This window comes from Corvus moneduloides, chromosome W (genome assembly GCF_009650955.1).
Source record: "Corvus moneduloides isolate bCorMon1 chromosome W, bCorMon1.pri, whole genome shotgun sequence".
In the NCBI taxonomy this organism is placed as follows: domain Eukaryota; kingdom Metazoa; phylum Chordata; class Aves; order Passeriformes; family Corvidae; genus Corvus; species Corvus moneduloides.
Window position 1 is genome coordinate 7,312,741 of NC_045510.1, and position 24,497 is coordinate 7,337,237.

Here is a 24,497-nt window from a genome sequence, read left to right on the forward strand (position 1 = left end):
AAATATCCAAATTTTGGGAGAATATAAATCAACAAGAAGGTGATTATTGGAAAGCACCAGATGGCTTATTTTGGATATGTGGGAAAAGGGCATACCCAAGACTCCCTTCATATTGGAAAGGGAGTTGTACATTAGGAATCATTCAACCAGGGTTTTTCCTTTTACCAGAACCAGAGGGAGATCAATTAGGAATACCTGTCTATGAAGACTTCAAAAGAAATAAAAGAGATTTAATTGGAGGATTCCAAAAATGGAAAGATGAGGAATGGCCCCCTGAACGAATATTAGAAACATATGGGCCAGCTACCTGGGCACAAGATGGAAGTTGGGGATATCGAACCCCAATTTACATGCTGAATCGTATCATCAGACTCCAAGCCCTTGTAGAAATCATAACCAATGAAACAGCTGAGGTTATGAAATTAATAGTCAGCCAGCAACGTCAAACCAGAGCTGCAATATATCAAAATAGGCTGGCTTTAGACTATTTACTGGCTGAAGAAGGGGGTGTGTGCGGGAAGTTCAATACATCAGAATGTTGTTTAAAAATTGATGACAATGGGGATGCTGTTCTAGATATCGCCAACAATATCAGAAAAATAGCCCATGTACCGGTCCAGAAATGGGAATCAATGATGACTGCTAACTGGTGGGATGGCATATTGGGGAAAGAATGGTGGAAGAAGCTAGGCTTCTTCCTCTTATGTGCTACAGCTGGTCTAATATTTCTCCCTTGCTTGATCCCCTGCTTTATTCGGCTAATCACCAGCGTAGTTCAAGGCATGCAAGTTGTGACAATGCCTACTGACCCAAAGTTGGCTATGTCTGGAACAGCACAAAAAATTATGGTATTAAAAAAACAAAGTGATATAAAAGACCCTCTCGAAGAAGCCAAATTGATCTGTGAAAAGAACAAACAGACATTAGAAGCCAAGAAAAAAGAAATATTGCTCAAGCCAAATGATTTATAAAATAGAAAAAGGGGGGATTGTTATAAACATATATTATAGTATTGGCTTCTCGCAAAGTATTAAAGTAGATATTATATAATGTTAGAAATGCTTTTTGCTGTGTGGATGTAGTTCTCTCTCGTTTTAGCAAGAATGTTAGCAAGTGTGAGCAAGTAAGATAACCTCCAAGCGAGCAGAGGATGAGGCCCAAGGAGCTGCTAACCAACACTTTGTCCAGGGAACAAAAGGGCCCAAAGGCTACTCCGCCCGGAGAACGGGCGGCCAGGAGGGTCCAAGAGCCCTTATCACCGCTCTGCCCGGGGGGCAAAGAGGCCCAAAGCTGCAATCAGCCCTGACTGTCTGGAGAATTAAGAGATCCACCCTACCATCGACTCTTACCTAGCGGGCCCAACCCCAAGAATCAAAAGAAATAAAACCACAAGGCCGAAGAATACGCATGCTCTAAAAAGGCGGACCCAAGGAGTGGCCATGCAGAACAGCTCCAGGAAAAGTTTTAATATGAATAGAGAACAGACAGTAAAAATGGTATAAAAAGGACTCACCTCTAGCATCAGGGGTGCTCTTGGCAGAGCGCCAAGGCACCTGGCCGTTATCCCTTTGCTTTATTTTATGTGTCTCTTATTGTCTTTATATTAACCTCTTTAAATTCTAACAGGAGAGCGAACCTCGTTTTTCACAGACTTAATAAACAACTATCTGGAAGCATTGAAAATCAAGGAAAAGTCTCGGTTTATCTTTGAAACTCCTTACAAGGACTTTTAGAAAATTCTCTCCCATCAGGAGGGATTTGATTTATGGCACAGTTCAGTGTCAGTTGGTGCCCCGTGTTCGGCCTCATCGGAACGAAGCAACCCAGAACGTTTTAGACAGCAATGCGCGACCAGAAACAGAAGAAAAGAAAACCCCGGGGTCGGCCTTGAAACTCCAGGATCTCCTAACCTCGGTCGACAGGGGGGAGGAGGAGCCGGGGACTGCTGGATGGAACTCGGACTGGGATTTCACAAGCCGATAACATCTACCAAAAACACGGTAAGCTGTCCAAAATTAGACCAAGAAACAAATTATGGGTGCAGTTCTGTCCCAAGCGGAGGCAAATATAATACATAGTTTTGAAAACCTAGTTCGTAACCATCCCTTACCAGCATCTAAAAAAGAAATATGTTGTTTGCTGTCCTGGGTAAAAAGAGTTTCCTGATGCAGTAATTGGAGATTTCTATTTACCATCTTTTTGGGAGAATGTTAATTCTATTCTATATCATTATGCGAGTCTAAGAGATGAAACGGCTCAGAAATTTATAGCATCAGCTAGAGTGATTTATGAAACGCTTCTAGAGCTGGCACCTCCTGCTTCTGACGAAGAGGAGATGTTTAAAACTCCCGCGGAGACTTCGCTGACACCCATAAAAGCAGCGGGAGATTTCAAAACCCCGCTCGAACCCTTCCCACCCTCAGAGACGGGCGGAGAACGCGATAGTCATGCGAAAGTCCCCAAGGCTTTTAGCAAAAGCGGTTATGAGTTCCTGCAGGCACCGCAGGCGGTGGGGGGGGGGGGGAGTGCGGCCATTCCAGAGGCGGAACGGAAATTTTTGCCGGACCCGAAATTAAAACTTTTGGTCGGTCCGACGGAGGAGCATGATACGGCAATTTTAGTGGTCGGTCCGACGGAGGAGCATGATACGGCAATTTTAGAGTTCCCTTCACGCGCACATGCCCGGGGGGGAGAGGGGGTGTCCCCGACCATCTCCCTGAGGACGGAGTCTGCCTCGGAGGGCGTGGTTTCCATCTCGCCCGAACCACCCGTTACAGCGCAAGTCAGGGGCAGATCTGTACCTCCCGAACCCGGGGTCTTCCCGTCAGATGAAGCATGCGCGCGGCCAGGGGCGGTCCCGGAGCTCCCATCTGTCCCTCCTGCTATCCCCACACGGCACGGATTCGCGGCCGCTTCCACATTTGAATTGCCCGCCACGGCGGCAGTGACGGCGCCTGCTTCTGACGTCATAACTCCCACTGCTGCCAACCCAGCTTTACTTCTGCGTTTGCGGAACCTCGCTTCCACGCCTGCGCCGTACGGCATAACCCCCCCATCCGCAGATACCGCGGTTACCCCGGCAACGCCGCTCACGACTCGAGCCGCTCCTAGCCCTGCCCCCAGCCCTGGCCAGGGCGTCAGCCACGCCCCTGGCTCCAGCCAAGCCGCACCCCCAGTCCCCGGCCCCAGCGTTTCTACTACCACCCCGGCCCCACCCCTGGTCCTGGCTGCTATCCCCGCACGTCTGCCAGGCACGGACGCCTCAGCTGCTACGCCGGCGCGGCCGGTAGGCACAGCACCTCCAGCCAGCACTACGATTCCTTCGGCTACTGCAGCTCCATCGTACAAGCCTTCAGCAGCTACAGCTCCCACCAGCTCTGTGTCAACACAGCCCATGTCTGCACCGCAGCCACGGCCAAGGGCATACAGCCGAGACATTTCAGCAACTACCGTGTCACCATCGCATGTACCACCTGTCATCCCTCTGACAAAACCACTCAGAGAATTATCATGACAATCACACGATGTTAAACCACATCTCCCACACGGTTTCAGCGAGACAAAAACGATTTTATCTCCAGAAGAGAAAGAGGACTTTTTCAAATATATGCTGACACCTCTTCCATTACAACAGGACCAAGCACATATTATTCCTATTAAAAGTGAAGTCTCAGAGCGAGACATTCCACTTCATGCACATTCTTCTTGAACTTCTCAGGGGCGTTCAGCTGATTTTATGGGACTTTTTCATCCTCAAGTGCCTGTTCAGGACCTCAGTGGGGAGGATATGGTGACCATCACAGCTTCAGAAGGCATTCCTATATCTTCTCAAGCTTCATCTCATTTTTTTTACAACAAGCACTAAAATTCCAACTTCTCGTATGCCTTCTTCAAAGCTTCGAGTTCCACAACAACAGGCATCTGATCCCTCATTTTTTCACCATCACTTTCAGCTTTCAGATGACTTTGTTCGTCATCTTCCGACTCAGAGAATGTGCAAGAGATTATCTACCTCAAGAGGTTGATGCACTGGGTCCCCAGCCCTCACCCATCCTGCATGGTGGCAGTACTCTGTCCAGATCCACTGTACCCTCTCCTCCCGTGTCCAGATCAAAGGCACCTGCAATGGCAGGTTCAGCCACTCCTCGTTTATTACCTTACAGTGCACAACCACGAATACCCTCCCCTATTCCTCATCCAGGAGGGGGAGAAGAAGATGGAATGCATGGATTCTTCGGTGAAGGAGAACCTGCATCCCTGCAGTCCAATCAAGCTGCAAGTTCACGAAATGCTGGTATGGACATGGTTTCACCTGACAAACATGTTTCAAGAGATACGTCTGCTACAACAGACTGGGCAAGTATTAGGAAAAAAGGACTCAAAGAGAGGGACTTTAATATGGCCAAAACAGATAGTATTGTAATGCCGGTTACGTATACCAGACAAAATCAAAATCCTCCTGTATGGCAACCTGTTACAGCGGGAATTACTGCAACAAGCATATATCAAACCAGGAGTCCCGTGGAAAGGAAGTATATATGGACAGATTCGTGGTAGATGTTTCAGAGATGTTTATTTCTCCAGCTGCATGGCCGGGGCTCTCTCAGGAACTCTGCAGTCACGGGATCCGAGGGTCCTTGGCCACACCGGGGAACACAAAACAACCAATGGGAAATGAGACTGACCAGGGGCAGGGAAACCCCGTGCCTCCCCCCCAGGGCTCCATGGCAGGGGGGGAGACCCCAACAGCAACCTATGGATCATCAAGTTATCAAAGATTTAATGGATGCAGTAAAGAATCATGGACTGGGAAGTCCATACTTCAAAAAACTTTTGAGAGGCACATTTAACAATTATGATTTGGGACCTTTTGACTGTAGAAGTATTGCCTCGACAATACTTACAGATGCACAACTCCTGCTATGGGATGCAAGATGGAGAAGAGCACTTCGTGAGCTGAGAGAAAAATATGCAGGAGGACCACATGCAGCTCTCACATTAGAGAAATTGGCTGGTGACAAACTGACACTTTAACGTGCCATAAATCGAATCTCTCCTGATGGGAGAGAATTTGCTGAAAGTCCTTGCAAGGCGTTTAAAAGATAAAGTGAGACGTCTTCTGTAGTTTCAATGCTTCTAGATAGTTGTTTATTAAGTCTTATCAGAGGAACTGAGCCACTAGCGTGACCCAGGTACAGCATGGAAGGAGGAAAAGTAGGAGTGAGAGCGAGAGAGAGCCTGATTATCAAAATTTACACAGCCTTTTAAAGACATTTTAACCAATAGTTACTAAAAACATACATTATTTTTACTTTCTTACCAATTATTCAGTAACATGACTAGGAACTGCGGAATTTTCTATCCAATCAATCCAAACTACTTTTACTGCAAAATATGGAGTGGTAGAAGAAGGAGAAGAAGGTCTAGAGAACAACAACAATCCTCGATTTTGATATTTTTTACTCTTATCTATTTACTACAAAGAGAAGCCTAAAACCTCTAAATTTTTCACCCTGTGACAATCTTACATAGTAGTCTATCACCTAATTCACACCACTGTACTTTCTAGTTGTTGTCTGACTGTTGGTAATTTTTTCCAAGGTTTGAAGCTATACCAGTGTTGTTCAGGGGGGTAAGAACCCTTAAAAACAGGCAGAGAAATATTCTCGGCACTCTGGGTTCCTACAACGAACCTCATGCTAGACCAGAAGATCAGGCAGTGGTTTTGCCTCGAAATGTGCTTATAGATTATAGGAGAAAGTTTCACGAAGGATGTCTGGACTTCAGGTGGCTCTCTTGAAGGCTGTTTATTGCATAGGTGAAGTTACAGCATTTCAGGGAGTGGGTATCCAGAGCCAGCCCTACAGCTGTCAGCTCCAGCTGTAGGCATACCTGAAGCCACTTTCTGTTCAAGTTACAAAGCATTATATACTTTTCTTTGCAGAGTATCTTAACACATAACAACCAATAAGCACCATACACAATAGCTTTACATTTGCATATAGCCTATCATAACTACTACCATCACCATATTACAGTCATTATTATCCAATCACAAGAGTAAGTTACAATTTAAGCTTACAGTGGAAAATTCTCAGACCTTTCTTCTTCTTGCTACATCAACATTTCTTGTTTGCCTGCCATATCTCTCTTTTTGGTAAAGACATGTTTTCTATTTACTTATGCTCTTCTTGAGACTTATTTACTTGGTGAAAAACATGTCTTTGTTTGTAGTCACATACCTTTGTCCTACTCCTAGAAATCTCCTTCCAACTCATCTCCAACCTTTGCCTTCTCAGTTACTCATCGATCACTGTTTCAGCAAAACATCTTTTATTCTATACCAAAACTTGCTTCCATTTCTACCTCATCCCCAGTTTCTACATTCACAGATCTTTCTGCCAAGCCTACATACCTGTGAAACTTTCTTACCAAACTTTCATCCTCCCCAACAATAGATATCAAAGAAGCATTGCAAAATGCAATCTTACAAATTCCACCAACTGGAACCCCAGAAGGCGTTTACACAGAAATAAAGCAAGGTCTTGCTGAAACTTTTACCTCATTCGTCAATTGTCTAAAGCAAGCCTTGGACAGACAAGTTAGTGATGAAGCATCAAAACCATATCTGCTACGAGGTCTTGCTTTTGCAAATGCTAATGCAGAGTGCAAACGTATAATCAGTGCTATACCTGGTCAAGCGACCATAGCTGAAATGATAGAAGCATGCAGTAAGGTGGGCACACCTCAGAATGTTGCAACAGTTCAAGCAAATGCTTTTGGACAAGAACTTGGAAAACTTCTTAAAGAGCAAGTAGCAGCGCTTCGTTCAGATCTGCAACGAAGTAACTCCACAGAAGTGATGGCTGCAGAATTCACTGGGGGACCATGCTTTAAATGCGGAAATATGGACACATGAAAAAGTATTGTCCAGGACCTGAAAAAAATGTGAAAACGTCAGGCCTCTGTCCAAGATGTAGAAGAGGAAAGCATCATGCCAATCAATGTCATGCCAGAACAGATGTGGATGGGAATCTTTTACCACTTCCGGGAAACTTGAAAAGGAGCGCGGGACACCAACACACTACGACACAAGTGATGGTGACGGCTCAATCCGTAATCCCACAGGGAACACAGTTATCGGAGAAGGTCACAAACTCCATCAGCTGGACCATCTGTAGATTCCCCAGCGACCCAGAATTGCTACAACCAGGGGTGCAATGCAAATGGGCAACTTCCAAATTAGTATGTTTTATGAATGAAAATCATGCAGTGATACCCACAGGAGTCACTGGAACATCATGGAAGAGACAAGACTTTTTAATAGTAGGCAAGGAAAGATCTAGCATCCTAGGGCTCATTGTTTTTCCATCAATTGTTTCAGCAGATCAAAATGAAGAGCTAACAGTTTTGGCTCAACCTTTACGTCCTCCACTGGTTATTCGAAAAAATACTCCAAGAGCCAAAGCTATTGCCTTACCATCTCATGCAACAGAACAGATCATGCCAGTGACTGATCAACAAGCTTCAGTTGACATTGAAGATGTGGACATTCATGCCAGTTGGATGAAGCAGATAGGCCGTGATCGACCTGTGCTCGTTTGCAGCTTAACATGTGGAGACAAGACAATCTCGATCAAGGGAATGTTGGACACCGGTGCAGATGTTACAGTCATCTCTTATCTCTTTTGGGCCAAAGAATGGTGCTTGAGGGCACCTTTGAACTCGCTTTCAGGTATTGGAGGAAATACCCTATGCCTGCAGAGTGAGCATGCAATTGTTGTTTCAGGACCCGGAGGAAAAACAGCAATCATTCGTCCTTTCATTGTGCAGAAGCCCATTAGAGTATGGGGAAGAGACATCTTATCACAATGGGGAACAAAGATAGAAGTGGATTTTTAATAGGGGTCGCTGCAGCACTCACCACCTTGAAATTAACATGGAAAACAGATGAACCTTTATGGGTGGACCAGTGGCCCCTGGGAGAGAAGAAACTGAGTGCTCTCAAGAGTCTTGTTAAAGAACAATTGCAGAAAGGCCACATAAAACCAAATAATAGTCCCTGGAATTCTCCAGTATTCGTGATTCACAAGAAAACCTCCAGTTCATGGAGATTGCTCCATGACCTCAGAAAGATTAATGAGGTCACTGAAGAAATGGTACCACTTCAACTTGGACTTCCATCTCACTCGATGATTCCGAAAGTTGGCCACTTGTAATCATTGATCTCAAAGATTGTTTCTTCAACATTGTTCCGGTTTGGCCAAATTTAGAAATATATCCTCTTAGAGAAGGCAGGTCACCACCCCTCCCCCACCAGGTCCGGGAAAAGATAGATTTTCCTCAAAGAAAAGTGAAGGAGATAAAACTATTTATTTAACAAACACAGGGGAAAGGAAAACAATGCTAAATAATAAAATCTCTCACTGTGGAGAAAAAAACCTCCCTTTGGTCTCCTCGGAGCTGGGGCTTGGGCCAGGGCCAGGCTCTCTGTGCCTGGTGGAAAGTCCTCCCAATGTGCTCTGATGTTAAAGCAATCAAGCAGTCCAGTAGAAAAGGGAGAAAATCTGAAGTTCCAGGGAAGGAAAAGTTCAACTCTCAGTCTCTCTCTGGAGAACAAAGCAGCTGAACCAGTGGCCAAAAAAAAAACCTGTCCTGGGCGCAGCAAGCCGGGTGCTTCCTCCCTCCCCTGCTGCAGCTGGAAACAAATTGCTATCTCTGTGTGACCTTGAACAAGCTGCAAACTGCTTTGAAAAAGTTTTGCTCAGTTTTTCCCTTCCCCCTCTCAGGCTCATTTTAGAGGCATAGAAAGGCACAGGAATTAATTTCTGGGCATAGGCAACAATATGGGATACACATCATAAAGTCACCCCAAGACATTCTACCTCTTATCCCATATTGTTGGCTCAATGCCCAAACTAAGATATTCTAATTCTGCACACACATTAATATGTATATATATATATATATATACACAGCTATATACAGCAAGCAGGGGTATACAAGTATTTCACACTACAGGTGGTTCTCATACAACAATCAGATCTCCCTGCGGTACACAACGTGTTGTTCCATCTTTCTGCATTACCCACCTTGTGCAACCAGGTCCCTGAGCAAAGACAACCCCACGGATGGGTTTGTCTGTACTCGAGGCAGAATTTATCCACACAGTCTTTCCTAACAGATCTCTGACATGCACTACTGGGACCTTATCTCCATCTACTGTATGCAGGGATTCAGATTGGGCTGGACCAGCTCTATTGATGGAGCCTTGGGTGTTAACTAACCAGGTGGCCTTTGCACGATGCTGTTCCCAATTTTTGAAAGTTCCCCCACCCAGTGCCTTCAAGGTGGTTTTCAACAATCCATTGCACCTTTCCACTTTGCCTGCAGCTGGTGCATGGTAATGGATGTGGTACACCCACTCAATGCCATGTTCTCTAGCCCAGGTGTTAATAAGGCTATTCTTGAAATGAGTCCCATTGTCAGATTCAATTCTCTCAGGGGTGCCATGCCTCCACAGGACTTGCTTTTCAAGGCCCATGATGGTGTTCCGGGCAGTAGCAAGAGGCACGGGGTAAGTCTCCAACCATCCCATGGTGGCTTCTACCATTGTGAGCACATAGTGCTTGCCTTGGCGTGTTTGAGGCAGTGTGATGTAATCAACCTGCCAGGCTTCCCCGTACTTGTATTTGGACCGTCGCCCACCACACCACAGGGGCTTCACCCTCTTGGCCTGCTTGATTGCAGCAGATGTATCACAGTCATGCATCACCTGGGAGATACTGTCCATGGTTAGATCCACTCCTCGATCTCGTGCCCACTTATAGGTGGCATCTCTGCCTTGATGGCCTGAGGCATCATGGGCCCATCGAGCTAAGAACAACTCTCCCTTGTGTTTCCAGTCCAAGTCTACCTGCGACACTTCTATCTTTGCAGCCTGATCTACCTGCTTGTTGTTTTGGTGTTCTTCATTAGCCCTACCCTTGAGGACATGGGCATCTACATGGCAGACTTTCACAACCAGCTTTCTTACTTGGGCAGCGATGTTTTTCCATTCCTCAGCTGCCCAGATTGGTTTTCCTCTGCGCTGCCAGTTTGCCTTCTTCCACCTTTCCAGCCAACCCCACAGAGCATTGGCTACCATCCATGAATCAGTGTAGAGGTAGAGCTTTGGCCACTTCTCCCTTTCAGCAACATCCAGGGCTAGTTGAGCAGCTTTGAGTTCAGCAAGTTGGCTTGATCCACCTTCTCCTTCAGTAGCTTCTGCAACCCATCGTGTGGGACTCCATACGGCTGCTTTCCACTTTCATTTCATCCCTATGATGCGACAAGAACCGTCGGTGAAAAGAGCGTAGCGTGTGTCTTCTGATGGCAGTTGGTTGTATGGTGGAGCTTCTTCAGCGTGTGTCACTTGTTCTTCTTCATCAGCGAGACCAAAGTTTTCACCTTCAGGCCAGTTTGTGATTATTTCCAAAATCCCAGGGCGATTCAGTTTTCTGATACAGGCGCGCTGTGCAATGAGAGCAATCCATTTGCTCCATGTGGCATTGGTGGCGTGGTAGGTAGAGGGAACCTTTGCTTTGAACATCCACCCCAGCACTGGTAGTCGGGGTGCCAGGAGGAGTTGTGCTTCAGTGCCGATTACCTCTGAGGCGGCTTGGATTCCTTCATAGGCTGTGTCTTCGGGTGACCTTATGATGTGTATCCCATATTGCTGCCTATGCCCAGAAATTAATTATTGGCCTTTCTATGCCTCTGAACTGAGCCTGAGAGGGGGAAGAACAAAACTGAGCAAAACTTTCTCAAAGCAGTTTGCAACTCGTTCAAGGTCACATAAAGATAGCAGGTTTTTTTTTTTCCAAGCTGGGACAGGGGAGCGAGGAAGCACCCGGCTTGCGGCTTTTCCAGTCAGCTTTTGGCCAGTTTTTACAGTTTCTTGTTCTCCGGAGAGAGGCTGAGAGTTGAATTTTTCCTTCCCTGGAATTTCAGATTTTCTCCCTTTTCTACTGGACTGCTTGATTGCTGTAACATCAGAGCACATTGGGAGGACTTTCCACCGGGCACAGAGGGCCTGGCCCTGGGCAAGCCCCAGCTCCGAGGAGACCAAAGGGAGGACTCGAACACTTTCCCAGGTTTTTCCTCTACAGCGAAAGATTTTACCATTTAACCTTATTTTCCTTTCCCCTGTGTTTGTTAAATAAATAGTTTTATCTCCTTCACTTTCCTTCGAGGAAAATTTATTCTTTCCCGAACCTGGTGGGGGGAGGGGTGGTTGTGCCTTCTCTCAGAGGATATATATTTCTAAATTTGGCCAAACCGGAACAGGCTGCCAAGATTTCCTTCTCTGTTGGGGTGTAGTTGGCTTCAGACCCTCTGTAGTTTCCGCTCCAAAATCCCAGTGGTCGACCTCGAGTCTCACCAGACACCTTCTGCCAGAGGCTCCAGGACAGACCATTGTTCCCGGCTGCAGAGTAGAGCACATTCTTCACTTCGGGTCCTGTCCTGACTGGGCCAAGGGCTACGGCATGAGCGATTTCCTGCTTGATTTGGGCAAAAGCTTGTTGCTGTTCAGGGCCCCAATGGAAATCGTTCTTCTTGAGGGTAACCAGGTAAAGAGGACTCACAATCTGGCTGTACTCAGGAATATGCATCCTCCAAAGGCTATGGCACCAAGGAAAGCTTGTGTTTCCTTCTTGTTGGTTGGTGGAGACATTGCTGTGATCTTACTGATGACCTCGGTGGGAATCTGAGGCCGTCCATCTTGCCATTTCACTCCCAGGAACTGGATCTCTTGAGCAGGTCACTTGACTTTGCTCTTCTTGATGGAAAAACCAGCTTCCAGGAGAATCCGGATAACTTTCTCTCCTTTCTCCAACACTTCTGTTGCGGTGTTCCCCCACACAGTGATGTCATCAATGTACTGCAGATGTTCTGGAGCCTCACCCTTTTCTAGTGCAGTCTGGATCAGTCCATGGCAGATGGTGGGACTGTGCTTCCACCCCTGGGGCAGTCGGTTCCAGGTGTACTGCACACCCCTCCAGGTGAAGGTAAACTGAGGCCTGCACGCTGCTGCCAGAGGAATGGAGAAAAATGCATTAGCAATGTTAATAGTGGCGTACCACTTCGCTGCGTTGGACTCCAGCTCATACTGGAGCTCCAACATGTCTGGCACAGCAGCACTCAACGGTGGAGTCACTTCATTCAAGGCACGATAGTCCACAGTCAATCTCCATTCTCCTTCCAATTTGCACACAGGCCAAATGGGACTATTGAAGGGTGAGTGGGTCTTCCTGACCACCCCTTGGCTCTCTAGCTCACGGATCATCTTGTGGATGGGAATCAGAGCGTCTCGAGTTGTCCAGTACTGTCGGCGATGCACTGTCGAGGTAGCAATTCGTGCTCTTTGTTCTTCCACCTTCAGAAGGCCTACTGCAGACAGGTTCTCTGATAGCCCAGGCAAAGTGTTCAATTGGTTAATGCCCTCTGTCTCCACAGCAGCTATTCCAAAAGCCCACTTGAGTCCCTTTGGGTCTCTAAATTACCCGTTCCGGAGGAAGTCTATGCCCAAAATGCCCGGGGCCTCTGGGCCAGTCACAATGAGATGCTTCTTCTACTCATTTCCAGTCAGGCTCGCCTCAGCTTCCACCAAGGTCAAATTTTGTGATCCACCTGTTACACCAGCAATAGAAAGAGATTCTACCTCCACATGCTGCGATGGGATTATTGTACACTGCGCACCAGTGTCAACCAAGGCATCATATTTTTGTGGTTCTGATGTACCAGGCACACGAATCCACACAGTCCAAAAATCACGGTTCTCCCTGCCCTCTACCTGGCTAGAGGCAGGGCCCCTCTATGCCTGGTTATCCTTCTTTCCCTGGGCCTGCATCTTAGAGGTTCCTTCATGGGAATCGGACATGTCATCGTCTTTTCCATCATTTCCGGCAGTTTGGCTACAGGCATCTGGAGCTATTTCCTTTTTGGTAGAACTTCCTTTCTGAGACTTGCGCTCCTTCAATTCACGCACTCGTGCTGCCAGAGCAGAGGTGGGTTGTCCACCCCACCTCTTCGTGTCTTCCCCACCATCACACAAAAATTTCCACAGCTCACTTCGTGGGATGTTCCTTCTCTCTGGGGAACGTCCGCAGAGAAGGCACTCTTTAATCTCCTGGAGACTCTTCTCCATATTATCTTCCATGTTCTGCGTATGTGTTTCCACAGCTGCAGTTCTTGCATGTGTTGGGCCATGCACAGAGTCTGCATATGCTCGGAGCTTCACTGCCATATCCTGCACAGTCTCATTTGCACCGTAGTCCGGTTTCATTATTGCTAAAGCAGAAGCATATTCTTGTGGCCCAAGTTGTATGAGTTTTCGGCACATATATGGAATAACTCTGGCCCGGTCTGGACTCCTCAGTCCTGGGTCATTTGCGAAGACAACCTCTACCACCCCTAGTTCTCTCAGGCGTTGGATCCCTTGTTCTATGGTCTTCCACGGGGTTTGCTGCATGTAGAGATCATCTCCGCACATATATCTTTCAATCACGCCTGTCAAAACCCATCTCCAGACACTGGCAGAGTCAGCGTCCCTTATCATCGCTTGGTCAATCACTGAATCACGTGACAGGGATCCCAAATGCCTCGCTTCAGCACCGTCCAGCATCACATCATCACCTGCAGCATCCTAAATACGGACCATCCAACTTATTATGGATTCATCAGTCCGTCGGGTGTAATCCTTTCTTAGGCTGTGAAGGTCCTTTACGGACATGGACTCAGTAATGGTTTCTGTGCCTGAGTCGGCGGTTTTGAGGTTCCTTCCCCTGCATTATCCTCATCCTTCACTGGGCGATCAGTTTTGGTTGTGTGTTTTTTCCTCATGACAGGAGCCACTGTCAGTGGCTTAGACTCTCCATCTGGTTTGGGCTTGCTTTCTGGTTTGGCTGCAGTCTGAGTGACTGCAGGGGTGTCTGCAGGCGTTGCTGATTTATCTTCCTGCCTCTCTACCTTTACCTGCTGCAGTGTGCGATAGGCATATGCCAAAGCCCAACATATCGCAAGGAGCTTGTTCTCATTAGAATTGTCCTTGTATTTCTCTTTCAGATATTTTGCCACCTCAGCTGGTTTCTGAACTTGTTCAGGGGGAAAATTGCAAATCATTGGGTCAGAGAATTTCTGCAGGATTTGGCCTATATCCTCCCATTCCCCACACCACTCAGGATGTTCCACCTCTTGGTCAGGTGTCTCAGCAGTCACCCTGGAAATCTGAGCTCTTATTCTAGACAAGCTGTGAACCACATAGAGGAAGATTACCAGATTAAATACCAGGAGGGTGGTCTCTTTAACATCCAGGGGAAATTGAACACTCTCAAAAGATAACCTATCAAATTTAAAGGGAAGGGAAACCCCATCTCCTCCTCCTCTAACAATCTGGGTGCAATTACTAATAAATTCCCAAAACAGGCTACCAAAGCTAGGACAGAGAAGCCATTTTTCATACACACTTCGAACAGCTGCCTGTACCTCTCTCAACTTCTTATAAATCATTATCACCGAGCCCAGCAAAATAGAAATCCAAGTTCGTGTCCCTGCTCTGCAAAAATTCCTTATCAAGGATAAGATCGGACCAAGTTGTGGATAGGCAAATAAGCCTAGGGACCAGAAAGGCACTAGTACCTTAAACAAGCCTACGGACCAGAAATACCTGAATATATCAAGCCAGAGAAACGTTATGAACTCAACCAACATGATGACTATTTTACCCCATCACAGAATAAGTAAATTCAAACCAAAATGTAATTAGCACAGGTTTTTCACTTTCCTTCGAGCCACACAGTTGGGCGCCACTAAATTTGTTCTGGTTTGGCCAAATTTAGAAATATATCCTCTGAGAGAAGGCACAACCACCCCTCCCCCACCAGGTTCGGGAAAAGATAGATTTTCCTCAAAGAAAAGTGAAGGAGATAAAACTATTTATTTAACAAACACAGGGGAAAGGAAAACAATGCTAAATAATAAAATCTCTCACTGTGGAAAAAAAACCTGGGAAAGTGTTAGAGTCCTCTCTTTGGTCTCCTCAGAGCTGGGGCTTGGGCCAGGGCCAGGCTCTCTGTGCCCGGTGGAAAGTCCTCCCAATGTGCTCTGATGTTAAAGCAATCAAGCAGTTCAGTAGAAAAGGGAGAAAATCTGAAATTCCAGGGAAGGAAAAATTCAACTCTCAGTCTCTTTCCGGAGAACAAAGCAGCTGAACCAGTGGCCAAAAAAAAAACTGTCCTGGGCGCAGCAAGCCGGGTTCTTCCTCCCTCCCCTGCTGCAGCTGGAAACAAATTGCTATCTCTGTGTGACCTTGAATAAGCTGCAAATTGCTTTGAAAAAGTTTTGCTCAGTTTTTTCCTTCCCCCTCTCAGGCTCAGTTTAGAGGCATAGAAAGGCACAGGAATTAATTTCTGGGCATAGGCAGCAATATGGGATACACATCATAAGGTCACTCCAAGACAAACATCCCACTTCATCCAGAGGATGCTGCTCGATTTGCATTTTCTGTCCCAAGTATCAACAGACAAGAACCTCTGCAAAGATATCATTGGGTTGTTCTTCCACAAAGTCTCAAAAATTCTCCAACCATTTGTCAATGGTTTGTGGCGCAAGCTTTATATCCAGCGCAAAAGAAACATCCACAAGCAATAATTATTCATTATATGGATGATCTGCTCATTGCAGCGTCCACACAACAAGAGCTACAAGAAGCTCGTGACAGTGTGATTACAGAAGTCCAAAATGCCAGATTGGAAATCTCCACTTCAAAAATTCAAGAAAATTCACTGTGGAGATATTTAGGATGGAGACTTACAGAGCAAGCAATAAGACCACAGAAGGTACAAGTCAGAACTCAAATTGAAAACCTGCGAGATCTACAACAGCTTTTGGGAGAGATCAACTGGATCAGACCAATCTTGAGAATCACAAATGATGAACTTGCACCACTTTTTAATCTCTTGAGGGGAGACTGTAGTATCAATTCGCCTAGAACCCTCTCACCTGAAGCTCAAGAAGCTCTTGGAAAGATTGTTGAAGCTCTTCAACAGAGACAAGCACATCGCTTTATACTGAGCCAGCCGTTTTTCCTTGCAGTGTTGGGAGAAAATATGCAATTGTATGGTCTCATATTTCAATGGGACTCGTCACAGTGAGATCCTTTATTAATATTAGAGTGGATTTTTCTGCCCTACAGATCCCCTAAAAGAATTTTCACAACTTTAGAAATGGCAGCTCAAATTATAATCAGAGCTAGAGCAAGGTTACTAAGGTTGCATTTCTAAAGATCAAGTGAAGGCCATCATAAGTGCCTGTCTGGACTGTCAGCTTGTGCAGCCCCCTGTATCCACAGGAGCAGTCAATCCAAGAGGGTTGCAGAGCCTGCAATTATGGCAGACAGATGTTACAAAATACCCATCTTTTGGGAGATTTAAAAATATTCATGTATCTGTGGACACCTTTTCATGTGCAGTCTTTGCTTCCCTGCACATAGGCGAAACAGCAAAACATGCATGTCAACATTTTTTGCAAGCATTTGTATCATTGGGTGTTCCTCAGGAAATTAAAACAGACAATGGTCCAGCTTACAGAGGACAAACCCTTGACACATTTTTGAAAAATTGGGGTGTTCGTCATATATTTGGCATTCCTAATTCTTCTACAGGTCAAGCCATCATTGAAAGAACACACCATACCTTAAAATCCCTTTTGGATCAACAGAAAAGGGGGGAAGCAGAGGCTGCGCCTCAGATGCGGTTGAACAAAGCTTTGTACGTTTTAAAATTCTTGAATAGCTCCTTTTCAGAACCTACTCCACCAATTATCAGGCATTTTTCAAATAGTACTCAGGGGAAATTGAGGGAAAATCCTTTAGTGTTGATCAAAGATTTAGAGACCGGAAAGATCAAGGGTCCATTTCAACTAATAACTTGGGGCAAAGGGTATGCTTGTGTCTCAACAGGTGCAGGACCGAAGTGGATTCCAGCAAAAAACGTGAAACCTTATCAAGTCCAGAAACAAGCAGGAATCGACTCCGGGAACAAGGAGGCAAGCACGCAGACGTGAATCAGTGTCAACACTACTGTCGATGCCACAGACATCAGTTGTCTTTCTGTGCAAGAACTGTGGCCTGAGTCTTATGTAAAAAGTGGGAAAGTTAATGGTGTAAATTTTGTATGTAAGAGTGTGTTAGAAGTTCTGTTACAGATCAGAGACTCCTGTGTGGGATAAAGCTGTTGAGAATGAAGCTCAATCAGGCATTATGCTTGTGCCTTATCATCTCACTGATTGCCTTAAGCAATGGAGCTTTCCCAGTAAAACAACCAAAAGAAAATGTCTGGGAGACTCTGGCCAATGCATCAGGCTTAGATACCATCTGTCTAACTCATTCAAGGCCAAAGAAGCCATTTTCAACGTTTAGTCGGTCTACCAGCAGACAAATGGCCACCTTCCAAACATGCTAATCTAAAACACTCACGATTCAGTTCAAATCCAGTGGAAAGTTGGGATGTTTTGACCAAATCCCTTCCAGAGGCTCCTTATGAACCTCGGGAATTGGAAATTCTTGGTTCAATAAAAATGGAGTTTTGTGTAGTATTCAGTTCTCCAGGGTTGAAACAAAATAAAGACAAGATAACAGATGTCACTCCAAATTACAAAATATATAGAAATGCAACATCTTGGTGCAATTCAACAGTAAAGATGAACACACCGTTCAACCAGGATCCATTACAATTGCCACAAGGGATGTTTCTCATTTGTGGGGACAGAATTTGGCCTGCAATTCCCTCAGATGTCAAAGGCGGTCCATGCAGCTTTGGAAAGCTTTCTTTGCTAACGCCTAATGCAAAAATGATAAAAGAACATAAGAGAAGGGAGAAAAGATTTGTTGAGCAATATAAATCTGATTGTAATGACAAATTTATAGCTTGGAATTTTGGACAAAGGTTTTCTGCAGCTCTCCTTTTACCTGGTGCTGCTGCAGGAGCAGCCTTAAGACAACTGGATCAATTAGGCTGTTGGCTAAGTAAGAACTCTCATGCTGTCTCTCTCTCACTGAGCGATATGTTAACTGATGTTCAGAGTGTGAGACAAGCGACTCTGCAGAACAGAGCGGCAATTGATTATCTTCTATTAGTGCATGGACATGGATGTGAAGAATATGAAGGTATGTGTTGTATGAATTTGTCGGATCATTCAAAATCCATCCATGAAAGTATACGGCAATTAGAGGATGGAATAGCTAAACTTGGAGAAGAAAGCGGATCATTGTTGAATGATTTGTTCAATTGGTTTGACCTTGCACCCTTATGGAGAGAAATTTTGAGGACAGGTTTGTGTTTTAACTATTGTTGTAATTCTTTTAGTATTTGTACCTTGTATACTTCACTGTGCTAGACGAGCCACAGACAAAGCTGTCAAGTGTTTTTGGTTCAAACAGGAGGGGGAGATGTAGGAACCCAGAGTGCCGAGAATATTTCTCTGCCTGTTTTTAAGGGTTCTTACCCCCCTGAACAACACTGTTTTAGCCTCCAACCTTGGAAAAAATTACCAATGATCAGACAAGAACTAGAAAATACAGTGGTGTGAATTAGGTGATAGACTACTATGTAAGATTGTCACAGGGTGAAAAATTTAGAGGTTTTGGGCTTCTCTTTGTAGTAAATAGATAAGAGTAAAAAATCTCAAAATGGAGGATTGTTGTTGTTCTCTAAAACTTCTTCTCCTTCTTCTACTACTCCATGTTCTGCAGTAAAAGTAGTTTGGAATGATTGGATAGAGAATTCCACAGTTCCTGGCCATGTTACTGAATAATTGTTAGGAAAGTGAAAATAGTATACGTTTTTAGTAACTATTGGTTGAAATATCTTTAAAAGGCTGTGTAAATATTGATAGAGAGACTTCACTCCTGCTTTCTGTGCTCTATGCTGTACCTGGGTCACGCTAGTGGCCCTGTTCCTCTGATAAGACTTAATAAACAACTATCTGGAAGCATTGAAAATCAAGGAAAAGTCTCGGTTTATCTTTGAAACTCCTTGCAAGGACTTTTAGAAAATTCTCTCCCATCAGGAGGGATTTGATTTATGGCACGGTTCAGTGTCAGGGCAGGTGACATAGTAGTGGGAGTCTGCTACAGGCCACCCGACCGGGAAGACAGATCTACAGACAGATAGGAGCAGCCTTATGTTCACAAGCCCTGGTCCTCATTGGAGACTTCAACCACCCCATCATCTCTTTGAGGGTGTCATGGGTTGCTGCTGGCTGGATACCAGGCACCCACGAAAGCTGCTCACTCACTCCCCTCTGCAGCTGGACAGAGGAGAGAAAATTTAACAAAGGGTTCATGGGTTGAAATGAGGACTGGGAGAGATCGCTCGTCAAATACCATCACGGGCAAAACAGGTTCAACTTAGACATATGAAGTGAATTTATTACTAACAAAATCAGAGCAGGATAATGAGAAGTAAAATAAGCCCTTAAAAACACCTCCCCCCCCCCCCCCCCCCCCCCCCCCCGCCTTCCAGCTCTACCTCCTACCCCAGCGGCACAAGGAGACAGGGAATGAGGGTTATGGTTGGTTCATCACCTGTGGCTTCTCCTACTGCTCAGGGAGAGAAGTCCTTCCCCTGCTCCACCGTCGGGTCCCTCCCACAGGAGACAGTTCTCTGTGAACCTCTCCGACATAAGTCCATCTCACGAGCAACAGCTCTGCGAGCTGCTGCAATGTGAGTCCATCCCACAGGCAACAGTCCCCCTCAAACTGCTGCAACGTGGGTCACTCTTCCACGGGGTGCAGTCCTTAAAGGACAGGCTGCTCCTGCATGGGAGCAGGGCTCCTCTCTCCATGGCTCTCCCACAGGGTCACAGCCTCCTCTAGGTATCCACCTGCTCCAGTGTGGGGCTTCTCCATGGGCTGCAGGAGGACAGCCTGCTTCGCCATGGTCTTCACCATGGGCTGCAAAGGAATCTCAGCTCCAGTGCCTGGAACACTTCTTTCCACTCCTTCTTCACTGGCCTTGGTGTTTACAGAGTTGTTCTTCTCACATGTTCTCACTCCACTCTTCTCTGGATGGAATTAAAGCTGCACAACAACTTTTGGTTTTGATTTCTTCTTAAATATTTTATCACACGGGTGTTACCACCATTTCTAATTGGCCCAGTCTTGGCCAGCGGCACTTCTGTCTTTAGAGCCACCAGGGAGGGATTGGCTCTTCCAGACATGGTGGAAGCTTTCAGCAGCTTCTCACAGAAGCCACCCCTGTAGGCCTTCCTGGTACCAAAACCAGGCCATGCAAACCGATACAGAAGAACAACGCAGCAGGGCACAGGCAATCCAGGAGGTTCCTGGAATGTATTGATGATAACTTCCATATACAAGTGAAAGAGGAGTGTCGTGATTTAGGAAAAGTAATCCCCAACTCAGCACTCACACTGAGACTCTCCCAAACCCAACGCTGCTCATTTCCTCCCCTCTTCCCCTCTCCCTTCCCACTGTGTCAGAATGGACTTGAGAATTGGAGTCACAAAAGCCAAAGATCAATGGGTGAGATCAGAACAAATCACTAAAAAATAAGAATAAGAAAAAAAAGATAAGAAAAGGAACAGTAACAGCAACAATATTTAATAACAAAAGGCATAAGACAAAGAAATTATTTACATGAAAAACCAGGACAAATACTGCATTTTCCTGACCATGTTTTTCTCACAACCAGAAAAGGACACCCTTCCTCTCAGAAGCTAGAGTTCATCACCTTCCCCTGCTCCTGGCAATGATGTGAGGTGGTATTGAATACCACTCAGGTCTGGCCACCCCCCCTTCCCGGCTACTTAAAAAAGTTAACTCTGTCCTGGCTGTAACCAGGACATTATCCACCCCTTATTCTAAACCTTTTTCATCATGCCCAGATCCTACACCTTCCAACTATATACAAAATATACACAAGCACAGGTATCATATCCATACTCAATGGCTGTCACTCAAAGCTGTCTGTCGAGTTCATTTAGTCCATGACTGTTGGTTCTATCTGTCCTAGATGTCTTCCAGGGCAGGAAGGCTGGTGTGCTTTCGGCTGGTTGCTGCAACAGGGGCTCACGACTCGTGTATCTGGAGCAGTCCATCCTCATTGGCCATGGGAGTTATGGCACACAGTGGCAGTGTCATTCAGCAACCAATATCATACAATTCATCATTACAGACTGTTCTTACCCAAAAATCAAATCCCCCTGAGGTACGCATTGTGTTTCCCTGTCCCTCTGCATTACCCACCAAGTGCACCCAAGTCCTTGAGCAAAAACAATCCCATGGATGGGTTTGCCTTTGTTTGAGGCAGGACTAATCCAAACTGTCTTCCCTAACACATTCCTCATATGCAGCACGGGGACTTTATCCCCTTCTACAGTACGTGGAGGTTTTGATTGGGCAGGGCCAGCTCATTGGTAGAGCCTCTAGTGTTAACAAACCAGGTGGCCTATGTGAAATGTAGATCCCAATGTTTGAAGGTCCCACCATCCATTGCTTTCAATGTGTTTTTTAACAGTCCGTTGTACCGTTCAACTTTCCCAGAGGCTGGTGCATGATAGGGAATATTATATACTCACTTAATCCTGTGCTCTCTGGCCCAGGTGTCTATGAGGCTGTTTTTGAAATGAGTCCCATTGTACGACTCAGTTCTTTCTGGGGTGCCATGTCACCTCAGGACTTGCTTTTCAAGGCCCAAGATGGTGTTCCAGGCCGTGGTGTGAGGCACAGGGTACGTCTCCAACCATCCAGTGATTGTTTCCACCACAGTCAGCATGTAGCACTTGCCTTGGTGGGTTTGCAGAACAATGATGTAATTGATGTGCCAGGCCCCCCCATATTTCTATTTCAACCATCATCCCCGCATAGCTCAGGGGCTTTACCCACTTTTGTGGTGTGCCGGTTTGGCCAAATTTAGAAATATATCCTCTGAGAGAAGGCAGGTCACCACCCCTCCCCCATCAGGTTCGGGAAAAATAAATTTTCCTCGAAGGGAAGTGAAGGAGATAAAAACTATTTATTTAACAAACACACGGGAAAAGGAAAATAATGCTAAATAATAAAATTTCGCTGTGAAGGAAAAAACCAGGGAAAATGTTAGAGTCCTCCCTTTGGTCTCCTCGGAGCTGGGGCTTGGGCCAGGGCCAGGCCCTCTGTGCCCGGTGGAAAGTCCTCCCGATGTGTTCTGATACTGAAGCAATCCAGCAGAAAAGGGAGAAAATCTGAAATTCCAGGGAAGGAAAAAGAAAATTCAACTCTCAGTCTCTCTCCAGAGAAAAAGAAGCTGAACAACTGGCCAAAAAAACTGACTCGGGCAGCAGCAAGCCGGGTGCTTCCTTGCTCCCCTGCCGCAGCTGGAAAAAAAAGTCACTATCTCTGTGTGACCTTGAACAAGCTGCAAACTGCTTTGAAAAAGTTTTGCTCAGTTTTTCCTTCCCCCTCTCAGGCTCAGTTTAGAGGCATAGAAAGGCACAAGAATTAATTTCTGGGCATAGGGCAGCGATATGGGATACACATCATAAAGTCACCCCAAGACAAGTGGTTTGGTTCAAAATATCCATTACTTACTTATTTTGCTTCTGTGAGATAAGAATTAGGAGAAAGCAAAGCAGGCACAAAAATTAAAAGAATATAAAGAAGTTTATTTACAGACCTAAAAGAAAGGAAAAAAGTCAGACCAAACCTTCAGAACACTTCTCTTCCCCCCACGTTTCTCCCTTCTCCCACTGACAACGTAAAAAGACAACCCTTGAGATTTTCAGTCAGTTTACCACCTCCATAATAATCTCTTTTTTCAGTTCACTTAGGGAGAGGAGTCTCTCTTGCTCATGCTATGGAGACATCTCCACAAGAAGTTCTCTCATGGCTTCAGTATCACAACGACACAGCCACCCGGGTTGGTTCTCTGGTCACATGTGAGAGTCCCTTCCCCCGACTTACAGCTTTTCCCACAACTGCTTTCGAGGGTCCATTCTTGAGCTACTGGGGTACAATTTTAAGGTTGAACTGTTCAGAAACAAAGGTTCTCTTCACCCATCTCTGGGAGCATCTTCATCTCTAGAAATAGAGGCCTCCTCCTTCTCTGGGAGCAAACGGGTCCTCATCATCTTCATCTCTAAGACTATCTCTGGGAGCATCTCTAGGAACAGAGGTCTTTCTCCTTCGGATTTGGAGCAAGAGTCCTCATCGCTTCCATCTCTCCCTGTTCAAACTTCTCATCAAATTACAGCTGCTTCAGCATTTGCTTATTTCAGCACAGGTACTTTTGCTCACAAGTGCAGTTTGAACGCTCCACCCCCCTAAGCTTCATGAAATTACAATGGGTACTCTGATGTATCATGGTCCATCACCATAGCTTTACAACAGAATTTCAGCTTCTAAGCTTGAAGCATCTCCTCTTTCTCCTCCCTCAGGGTTTCAGCTCTTCCTTCTTCACTGACTTTGGTGTCTTTATGGTGTTTTCTTCACGTGCCTTCACCTCTCCTCTTCCTCTGACTCGGGAGAGGATTGGTGTCTGCAGGCTTCCTCTGCTCTGGGGAATCTTACAGCACTAAAAGGGTTAATCTCACCCGGGCCTTGAAGCTGTAATTCGCTTATCGCTGTTGGTCACATGATCTTTACCAGGCAGCGGCCTCAGATGAATTTCGGCCGCACTGGGTGAGGGCCAGCCTGGCTGAGCCGCGCCGCCGGGCCGCCTGCACGGAGCAGGGCCGCGGATGGAACAGCGCCGAGCAGCTCGGGGGGGGCTGTCTCCCGGCCGGCCCGGCCCACACTGAGGGGGCTGCGCTGGGTGTCCAGCGAGCAGAATCGGCTGAGATCTTAGCCAAGCCGCGCTGCGGCCGACCCGGCCGGGCTGCATCGAGCAGGGCCCGGCCCGGCCCCGCTGGGCCGTGCCGTGGGCCGCCAGTTACCTGTCCTAAAGCCGGAAGCAAGAGAGCTTTCCCGGGCTTTGTTCGTTCTTAAATGTGGATCACAGAGGCGTGTCAAGCTTCTTAAGTGGCTTAAAAAAGTTGCCAGTATTCAAACTAGCCAGTTAATTGGTTCTGTCTGGTCTAGAGGAAGCTGTAAGCACCTCTTTGCAAAGAATCGCTTCCGTGGCTGATGGACCCCTCTTTAACTAAAAACCCAAACTGTGCTAAACCATGACACAGATATAAAAGATATGTTTTTTATGGTTCCCTTACAAGAGGAGGATTGTGGGAACCCAGAGTGCCGAGAATATTTCTCTGCCTGTTTTGAGGGGTTTCACCCCCCTGAACAACACAGTTTTTGACCTCTGTCCGTGGAAAAAACTGCCTATTATTAGAAAAGAACTAGAAACTACACTAGTGTAAATTTGGTGATAGACTACTATGTAAGATTGTCGCAGGGTGAAAAATTTAGAGGTTTTGGGTTTGTTAATGTAGTAAATAGATAAAAGCAAAAAACATCAAAATGGAGG

At 46.0% G+C, this 24,497-nt stretch overlaps 1 long non-coding RNA gene across 1 annotated transcript; it reads left to right on the forward strand.

Moving 5' to 3' along the window:
- The first annotated feature begins 14,827 nt into the window (after positions 1 to 14,827).
- LOC116437433 lies at positions 14,828 to 23,210 on the forward strand. The gene is made up of 3 exons (XR_004237297.1): positions 14,828 to 14,838; positions 22,721 to 22,727; positions 23,118 to 23,210. It is a non-coding gene; the product is annotated as an uncharacterized LOC116437433 (long non-coding RNA).
- The last annotated feature ends 1,287 nt before the right edge of the window (positions 23,211 to 24,497 follow it).